Below are 10,532 nucleotides of genomic sequence, written 5' to 3' on the forward strand. Positions count from 1 at the left end.
ACCATCACGACGGTCTGCTACCGTCTCCGTCCATCCCTCGTTCCCCATCGTCGCCCCTGTCTCGCTCGACGACTACCGGAGCTCTGCTCTCGTCATTAGGCCAACGAGATTTTATTAAACTGCTCCTCCGCGCGCACATAGGAGGTATTTCGCTTCTCTCGCTTCTCCTTCTTCACTCTTGCCGGCCTTTCGCCAGTTATTACATGCAAAGTGAAAAAGTTGCCCATAGGGCTGACCATTATTCCATTGCGTTGCCTCGCGCGTAAAGTTGCCTAGTCTCCTTATGTGCGTGCGCGAGGGTACTTATACGAGCTACCGCTAGTATTTCTTTATTTTCTCTTTTTTGACTTCTCGGGGCTAGCGCGACTAGCATCTCGCATGCCGCATGTTACAAATTAAGTTACATCAATTACAAGCCGCGTGTACCCGGCTATTGCAGACTGTGCGCGCCGCCGCGACCTTTCGCGGGATAATTTCCTGCCAGACCTTCTCTACAGAAACGCGATATCCGACTGTCGTTTTGCCCGAATACCCACGGACGAAGCTTCACACTATCGTCAATCGAATTCGATATCTTGATTGGAAAGATCTCCCCATTTTGTTTCACGATACGCTACATACGAGTATTATCTACAACTGCAGCTTCGCGTAATTGTTGCTCAAATATTATAAACCATATAGTACAGCATAGAAAAAAAATATTGCTAAATATTGCTGCAATGTTTCAACAACGTGTATTAATGTTATTGCAACATTACGTCAATATTTCTGAAGCAGACATTTTATCGTTGCTGCAATATTATTAAAACATTGTAGCAATATTTTGCAATGTTTTTGCTATTTTGTGCTATACGAGAATTTATCTTTGTTACATCTTTTTCTCAAAATTAATAGAAATTTATCTTAAAAAATATTTGGGCTACTTGTAAAACTACATTATCTTCTTCAATCTGTGTTTACATATTCTTGTATTAATAAAAAATGTCACGAGATTCCTTTAATTAAAATATTTGCGTTAAATATGTTTTTAAAAATTGTTTAATATTTGCAGCATGTAATAATTTTTATGTACTTATATGACATCAAATAATATCAAACATTAGCCTCAGAATTATCTTTTGTATTTATTTGACAAATTCTTTGTATAATTTTTCATAAGAACTCATTTTAACAGTAAATGATCTGTATTGTATTGTATATACCGAGAATAAATTAATTAAATCTATTATGAGAGAGAGAGAGAGAGAGAGAGAGAGAAAGAGATGTATTTTAGAATAAAAATACTTACCATAGAAATTCCCCATCATTACAGAAATCAATCGATTTACTAACTGCTCTGCACTACATAAAGGCACAAGAAGAGTTTTCACTTTAATCACTGTTACATCCGAGAGGAGCATAAAATTCGTCTTATGCCTATTGCGCAAATAGGCCAACTGAAAACGCATTGACATCGCAAGTCACCGGGCTAAGAGAGGGAGCGTCGGAGAGGTGGCGGAAGAAGAGAACGAGCCTGGTGCTGAATGGCGCCCTACCTGGTCCCCGAAGTCATAAATCATTCCCCCGCAATACTACCCCTCGGCGTTTTCCTGCACCATAACATCGCTGATCGGCGAACGGTCAACATCACCTGGAGCGCACCACGAAGAGGACCGTGCCTGCTTTCACGACGAAATCTCAGAATAAAGTTCAATGGAAAAAATCAGGTATATACTTACGCACTATCTTTTCTTTTCATTTGCAAACGTTTGAAAGCGCATTCGGAACACTTTGAGTTTCTGTTGAAAACTATAGTTGAAGTGAAAGATAAAAGTTTTGTCCTTCGAAAACACGTGTCGTCAAGTGTTTTATAAACCATTATTATAATTCTTTAAAATGATTAACTAGTCACAGTTCATCACTGATCAAATAACTTGGTGTTTACGCGTAGCGTAACAGCGACTAATTATCGTCGACAATATCTAAAAAGATAAAGATGTAAGTTTTTCTATATTTATAGAAAATAGAGATCGCAAGGACCGTTTGTTCACTTCACAACTACCAAACGTAAAATTAATAGCCAGTTTTTACTATGCAGCACTAACGGCCGGAACTCTCCTGGTGGGAGACCATAAATTTCAGCCGCACAGATTCAAAATGATCTCCTTTATTGCACGCAAGCTGAGTTAGTTTCGCTTCGGCCTGCCTCCTGTACAGTCGCACCGCCGGTTTGTGTCGGTCTGAGTCTCGCGCCGAGGAATGTATTCTTCTTCCTTTTCTTCTTTTTCCCGCTTTACCGTGAACTTTTATTGGCCAAAGCAATTAATTGTATGATCACGTGTTACTTCTATGCGCGATATAGCTCGGCCATATTGACTCTGTTGTGGTGTATGTACAACTAATGCTGGGGTGTATATTTGTAACAAATTAGTGATTAAAGATGAATAACGTGTACCTTTGTGCATATTTAAAATATGTCGTGAAAATGAGTATTATAGTGCTATAAGCAGCAGTGAGATAAAAAGTATTAATAGTGCAATAAAGTTTGTTTATCATAAAATTAAAAAATGATTCTATAGACAAATAAAAATTTTTAGTTTGAATTTTGAAAGACTTTTTAAAACAAGTGTTATAAAATTGGCGTTATTATTTTGTACATTTTACTTTTAATTGTTATATAAAACTGTGTAATGTAAAATTTGCAAGAGTGACATATTTGAATTGACTTAAAAATAAATAAATGAAAAAGTGAATCTTTTTTTTAGATTTTATATATATATATAATAGATTTTAATTTCCTGTGAATTGAGAAACGAAACACAATTGCTGCCATCTGTCTGTGATCTTTACAAAATAGTGTCAGAGTGTATGCAAAAGATGACGCTGCTGCAGCAATTTGTAGTGTTCCTTTCCTCTGGAGCAGCATTACAGTAGAACAGTTTATTAATAATAGTACTTATTGCTTAAAATTTAAACATATTTAAATGAGATTAAATATTAATTTGAATAAATAAGATAAAATATATAAAATAAAAGAGTCTATATTTTTTAAGAGCAGAAAAACAATACAACAATTTAATGGAACAATTTTTATACGGTTGTTGTTTTTAGATTTTGTTACAATGTTAATATTTTAAATATATTTAAAGTTTATGTTATTAAATATTGTATTTAAATGGTTTGCTTTATTATTATTTTGGATTTGTTTGGCTTAGTTTTAAAAAACTTAAAACATTATTAATTAATTTAAAAAATTAAATTTTTATTTACGGTAACATATTAATAATAATATTTATATACACACAGGGATTGTATTTTCTTTGCTGATACATTTTAATTTTTGTTATAATATGTGAAACATTATAACAAGTTTCAGAATTATTACTTCATTCTAAAAATTTTCTATTAAATTTGGGATGTCAAACTTGTGCCTAATTTATTTGAAAAAAAAAAAAAAAAAAAAAAAAAAATGCATAGTACAAATATTGTATGTTACTCGCTCATACATTTTGTTTTCTTACTTTTGCAATAATATAAAAAATGTCGATGTTGCGCAAAAATCATTGTGTTTTTTTGTTTGTAGCATTTCCATTAAATTTTAATATTTATAGAAAGTCTAATCAAATAATTTATAAGTAAATAATAATCTTTCAATATTGAAAGTGTGTATGTTTGTGTTTATTTGTAAGACATGTTTTGAATGCACGTATATTTCCGAATAACAAGGTCGGTTTGCAGCGGATGAATATTATAATTTTTACAGATTTGCGATAATAAAGAGAAAAAATTATTCCCATATGCAAAATTTAAATTACTTGTTTAATTTGTCATATGTATGCGATATTTATTTCTCATCTCCACAAGAGTAAACGTTTTATGCACGACGCTCCAAATACTGCAGCCATTTTATATAGATTGCAATGTATTGATCGTCTCCGCCAACTGCCGACATTGTACGTAGTATCAGAATGACAGGCTGGCAGATGGAATCGCAACTTCCTCTTCCCTCGCCACCACCTGCCATCACGATCCAACCCCCTTCAATGCTTTGGACTGCCTGCCAACCCCTCGTCTCCGCCTATGCCTATATATACGGATAGGTAGCTCCACAAGTCGCAAATACACAGACATATACACATAAACGCCTCCCTGAAAACACATCTTTTTAATTAAAATGGCACAAGCACGTGTCATTCACGTTATGAGTATTTGGACTATGTCGGTTTGACAAGAATACCTAAAGTTCTTGTGCGTCTACAAAAATTATTGTTGCGATAGATTTTTGTCTAAGCGCCATAAAATAAGTTACGTTAATAAAAACCTCGTATAAGAACGTGATATACACTTGCCATATAATTTTAAAGCCGTGTTGTTACGTTTAATCTCTCGCATCTCTTCTTATTGCCACATGACGGTTTCGTTCTCCTAAAAATCTCTTTCTTGTAGGAGACGCGCGATAGATTACCTCGGTAAAGCCGCGATAACATGTTCACGTTCGCATCCACTTCACTTTGACAAATGATCGCCTTTTGCGGAATCTCTCGCGCCTCCTAAACTACGCTACGATGTTTTATAGTTGAATATTGCTGTCCACAAGAACGTTCTTTTTTATTAATTTAAGAAACTGTCTAGAATGACGGCAGAAGAACACTTTAGTGTCAACAGGAAATAAACATAGAAGCTAATATATTAGCTGACTGGATGATGGATATTATGCGGTGTTTGTTGTTTGTTGTTAGGTATTACATTAATATGGGGAACACAAAGGAGAATCTGAGAAGAATCGAAGGAGAGATAAAAGAATAAAGAATAAAGAAGAAAGAAGAAAGACGGAAAGCGCAAAAGAAAATAAGATGGCAAAGCACAACGTCTCTTACTGCGTCAAGTATAAGATGGGGTGGTCTTCATCCGCAAAAGTGCCCCCCGGGAGCTGCGTCAACGTCCTACAGAAGAAGCAGAACCCCCTTCGCGTTTCCCGATCCTTTGGCCTTTCAAGTTACCTCTTCACGGATCTTCACGAATGGGCAGGATCACAACGGCAACGAGTTTTCTGGACGGACGTCACTCAGATTCCGACCTTCTACCATTCTTCTTGCGCCGTTATGATTTATGGATTCATTAATGCAACATACAACACTTTCTCGGCCACGGGGAAAGGGAACGCTGATTAACCATTTTATTTTTTATGCTAAAGCAAATGTAAGATATGACTACATCGAATTGCTATTCGTTCCTTTCTTGCAAATAAACAAATTGTTTTCTTTTCACGGATTCTGTGAATATTTTCTACTTAAATTTAAGTTAAATATTTTATTAATTTTATTATTCATTTAACAAATAATACATTGTTAAAAAATTTTTAAATACAAGAACGTTAGAACCACATATAGTGGCAGCAAAGAGTTTTGTGCAAGTTTTTATAGCGATCTGTAAATATGATGGATTACAACATCCAAGATAATAAAAGTACTAAAAAATTCAAGTTGTAATTAAAAGTAACAAGTTTTACACTTTGAGTCCCTTACTTAATTTTTAAATAACTTTCGAGAAAATTCGCGATTATACAATACTTGTAAACAAGTTTCATAAATATTATTTTTGTCAGCGCTTTAATGGAGTAAGTGCCTGTAACAAAAACGTTTTTTTAAAGCAGGAGTAAAAAAATCTAAATTTCAGCATAGTAGGCGGCACTGCAGTTCCTTGTTAGAATCCCTAATCCGCCCACCTTCATTCACATTCATCTCAATAACATTAGCTTAATCGTTTAGCTTTTAATTATACCGGCTTATGTTATCCTATAGAAAATCTACCTGCGTACAATTTACTCTTTTGTAAACAGCATTTCTGAAAACAATTATAATTTTGGAATTATATAGTTGTATTGCATTTGTATAGACACAAGTTTATATATACATATATACATATAATTAAAATCACATTAGTATATAAATGCAGATCAATGTAAATTTTTTTAAGCAACGAGAACCAACTATTATATTCAACTTTCTAATTATTCTTACACAACTGAAACTTGAAACTCAGTTATCTATGCTATTCGATCGTACACGATGGTCACATAGAGCAATTTGATTTACACAGAATAAAGCGCAGCCGATTCTTTTATGGTAACTTTAATTTCAGATTCAAATTTGTCACGAGGTACGAATGTGAATCGTTTGCCGTGCCGAAGAACAGAAAAGGAAATCGACTGGCTATCGACTGGATTATTATTCCAAGCATGCTTCTCGGACGTCCATTCCTTCTAAAACATTCCACGATACGATACATGGTGCCAGTCGAAGACCAACGCTTCTGCGTGAACGTGCAAGTGTGGCGTGATTGGGATACGTTTGCGAAACGACAAATCTCGCAGAAGGTATTCGCTTTTCAGATAATGCCTTTCAATTCTCTAATGTTAGCTCAAACACAATTGATTGTACTATAATTCTAATTAAATCACTATACAAATTTGTAAATGTATTTTGCATCGTTTAAATTTTTATTTAATAGTTTATTTTGCTCAACACATTTTCTATTATAATTTTCAAAGCAAAAGTATACTTATATGTAATATATGTGTAATGATATAATTAATACTGTCAGCATTATAATTAAAAAACTCTTTATTAAATTTTATCTGTCAATACGTTACTTCTCTGTTGTCGCGCAGGGCTAAAACGGTCTTTTATGGCAATGACCCCTAGTGAATTAATCAATAAATACGTAGCTACACTGCGTGAACTACATTACAGTTTGCAAACGGTGTTTGGGAACGCAGACGCACTGCTCGATGGTCAAATATATTTTCGGTTATTCAGTCTATAGCTAATTATTAGTAAAAAAAAATATAAGCAAATGTTAAAAAATTAATCAAAATTATTGTTCCAATTTCTTTTTCAAATTATACATATATTATGAAATACGTTTCTGTGATGGACACCGAAAGGTATTATTAATTGACTATGTTATGCGCGAATTAAGCCATGTATTTAATGATTAATCTCTGTTCAGGTGTCTAGTCAGTCTCTGCGAAGTGTAAGCTGATTGGTTTGACGAAGACCTGCTCAAAGTTCCGAAAATGATCAGGAGACAGAGATCCTCATGTTGGTGTCAGAGATTCATCCACATTCGCAACTTTACCCGATGATGAGACGTAAGCAAACTTTAGGAAGACATATTGCATATGAGTTGAGAATGACAGGTGGAAAGGTGGTTGAATGGTATATGACGTGGGGCCGATGTTACGAAGAAACAAATAGTTGCGATTTATCGAGTTATTTCTAATCCTCCTTCGCTAAATTTTCTTTTATAATTCTCTAGCACGTGACAACGTTGTTTACTTTTTATCTCTTTTTTCTACTTCTGATTTATTAATATTGTGCTAGAAAATGACAGATTGTTTCTATATATCATGCAAAAAGAGTTACGAATCGTTTTCAAATAAACCATATTGGACAGCATTGCTTTTTTCGTTTTAACGATCTTTTAAAATATTTTTTCAACTGATCGATCTCATGTTATATTTTTCAATTTGACATTTACCCCTGTAAACTATTTTCCGTATATCACAGATACCAAGTATTCAACGCTATTTCTTTATCATTTTTCGTATTTTGCGTTCTTTCATCCGTCGGCGATATTTTTGATGGAAAAGGTGTATAACGGCTCATCGTTATCTGCTTGATTCTTCTTATCGCGATTCGACTCCTTTGCCGTTTTAAGCATCCCCTTCGTAAGCTGCGTGTCCTTTCTCCTTCTACTTAACTTTTTCTATCCGTTATACATACACACACGGATAACTCCTCCGTCTTCTTCCGTCGCTAAGCGTCGATGGAGGCACGCTCTACGGCACAACCCTCACCCTCCGACACGTTCTCTCTCCACTCTTCTCGTTTCCCTCTCGTGTCAGCCTCCGCAGCTTCAGGAGCAGAGAGACGATCAATACGTCGCTCTAGAACGGAGAAGGAACGGAAGCTACGTCATTGGGAGACTTTGGTGCTCGTGGGGAGCGGAAAGGGGCCGAGGTAAAGGGACCTTTTCCAGGCGATTCCTCGAGAAGCATAGGAGAGGAGACCAGGCCTGGCTCAGACCAGATATGCCCAGCTATGAGCGCGAAAAGATGATGAGACGAAGGGTGGCCCCTATGTTTTGCATCTCTCTTTCTCTAGCTGGGTGGTTGACAGGGACTCCGGGCCGAGACCGCACGACTCGAACCGAACGTCAACGAGCGCAGGGACGTCTGTGCGATCGGTCCTATCCAACGTTGATAAACTTGTCAGAAGTACTCGTGATTTTTGCCCTTTCGCGTCGATGTGCTGTAAGAAACGTATAACGTTTAATGTTTGCCACGAGGTGTAAATCGTCTGGCTATCGCATTCCCATTCGTATAAATCGACATTGACGTCCAAGCCTTACTTAAAATCTTCCAAAATGATATTTTTTTGTTATTAAATAAAAAGTTTCTCAGTTATAAACTAATGTTCTAAGAAATATGTTAATATTATCAATAGAGAAATTTCCATGATATCAATCATTTTACTTGAACTCAAAATTGCGATTGTAAAGGTGTAACAAGTGCACTATATCTCGTGTATACATTTGTAAAATTATTCTTTTCTAATTTCTAAATAATTCTTGACACTTGCAAAATTTAGTCAAAAGTTTTATTCAAGAGTTACTATTTAAGAGTATCTTGTGATATAGGAAAGCTTTATCGATTGGCGTGCAAGCGACAGATTGTTACGCATCCATTTTCAATTGTTTTCAGTAGATTTATTCTGGTCTTTCGAACGAATATGTACATATATAAAATTGAGTCTTTTTTTAGCTAACAATAATTAACGCATCATGTAGCAACTGATGTAACAATTCTTTATATATCAAGGACGTGAATTAATGTTTATCACGATTTTGTAATGCTTTAAGAAAAAAATCAATTTTTGAAGCTCTCAATTACAATTAATTCTGCTAAAATTATTTATTAATTCTGTACATGCGAATAATAAATAGAATAAACCCACACACAAGTATACATTTTATTTAAATAAAGTGTATCTTATTTGCTTGTAATTTACAGGTCGTAGCATAATTTTTTTTTTTTTAATCAAAAGAAAATGAGTAATGTATTTCTCTCAGAACATAATATAAACTTTTACTGAAATAAAATTTCAATCCGTTAACAAAATCTAATAAAGGAGAAAGAAAGAAAGGAAAAGGAAAGACTGATATAAAAAAAAATCGATTTTAATAAAATTCAAGTACTAACTTGAAGAATGGCAATATTTATGGTAATATTTATAAGATGGGTAATAGAAATGATAAAGAACGAAAACTGCGATGTATCGAGTTGCGGAGGCACCCCGCAAACCTACGGCCCTGTGCTGTGGCATCCCCCGTGGAGGAGTGAGGGTGCGTGCGGTCCAATCATCGCAGAATCCGGAGAAAGCCCCTGGCTTCACCCGGGCAGCCGTGGGAGAGACGCCCCGCAACTCGAGGATTCGCTTGTCGCCGAATATCTTCTGTATCCGAGTCGTAAAGGACAGTCGGCGGTATACAGCGTTTGGTTAGAGGGGCGTTGGCCCGTTCTTTTGCCCTGTGTGCCCTTGCAAATCTTAAAGAAAACCTGGCTCCATCAGAATCTCGTCATCTTGATACGCCTGACAAACTTGATTGGCACGCGAGGTTCTAGTGACAAACTTAAATCGACCTCTGATGACCTCGAGGATAAATCGAACGTGAAATAATGCCAAACTGCGGGAACTCGTAGTGTTTTTCGAGCGGTTCAAGTGTCTTTCTCCTTCACATACGAATTTCTACAGTTTGTTAATAACAATTATCTAATACGGCTCCGTTAAGAGCGAGCGTGTTAAATGTGTATTGAATGTGCATGAATGTGAATTCCTTTGCTCATAGAAATATATTTTGTATCATTTCTCACTATGTCGTATGTATCGATGTATACTTATTACTAACGGATTGCGTTGCGATGGTTTAATTGTTCCGAAGAGTAATATTATTTTTGCGCACGAATATCTCCGAAAATTATATTTTCGCATGACCGTTTCTAAACTTTTTATTGTATGCAAGATATGTTGTAAACAAGTATCGTATATGTGACTAATCACATGTATATGTATATACATATGTATATTTACATATATAGTTTTATTCGCATTCCATTCGTCAAGCATGGCTTGAGTTTCTACTGGCATGTCTTTTCGCACTTTTAATGTTATCCTCTTTCATGAACGTATGGTCTAATTAAAACTTTTACTATATTAGCTTTGATAAACAAGATTAATATCCCCGTGTTGCTGCATCCATATTTATTATGACGTATATTTACTCTTGTACAATTATATTGTTAATAGCAAAGTTTTTGTAACAGCAAGAGTAGTCATTAGTTAGCTAATTATTACCTATCTCATATATTATAAAATTGTATCTCAGTTCCTTTTACAAATTATATTTTTACTTTTTGAACTATGAGTATTTTCCTCCCCTGCGCCTCCATATTGAATTCAATCAATACACATAAAATAACTGATACATTA

At 35.1% G+C, this 10,532-nt stretch overlaps 1 long non-coding RNA gene across 1 annotated transcript; it reads left to right on the forward strand.

Annotated features, from left to right (window-relative positions):
- The first annotated feature begins 1,245 nt into the window (after positions 1–1,245).
- On the forward strand, positions 1,246–8,947 carry LOC120358470. Its single transcript, XR_005575415.1, has 4 exons — positions 1,246–1,706; positions 4,719–5,178; positions 6,121–6,355; positions 6,991–8,947. It is a non-coding gene; the product is annotated as an uncharacterized LOC120358470 (long non-coding RNA).
- Positions 8,948–10,532: the final 1,585 nt, after the last annotated feature.

This window comes from Solenopsis invicta, chromosome 8 (assembly GCF_016802725.1).
Source record: "Solenopsis invicta isolate M01_SB chromosome 8, UNIL_Sinv_3.0, whole genome shotgun sequence".
NCBI lineage: Eukaryota > Metazoa > Arthropoda > Insecta > Hymenoptera > Formicidae > Solenopsis > Solenopsis invicta.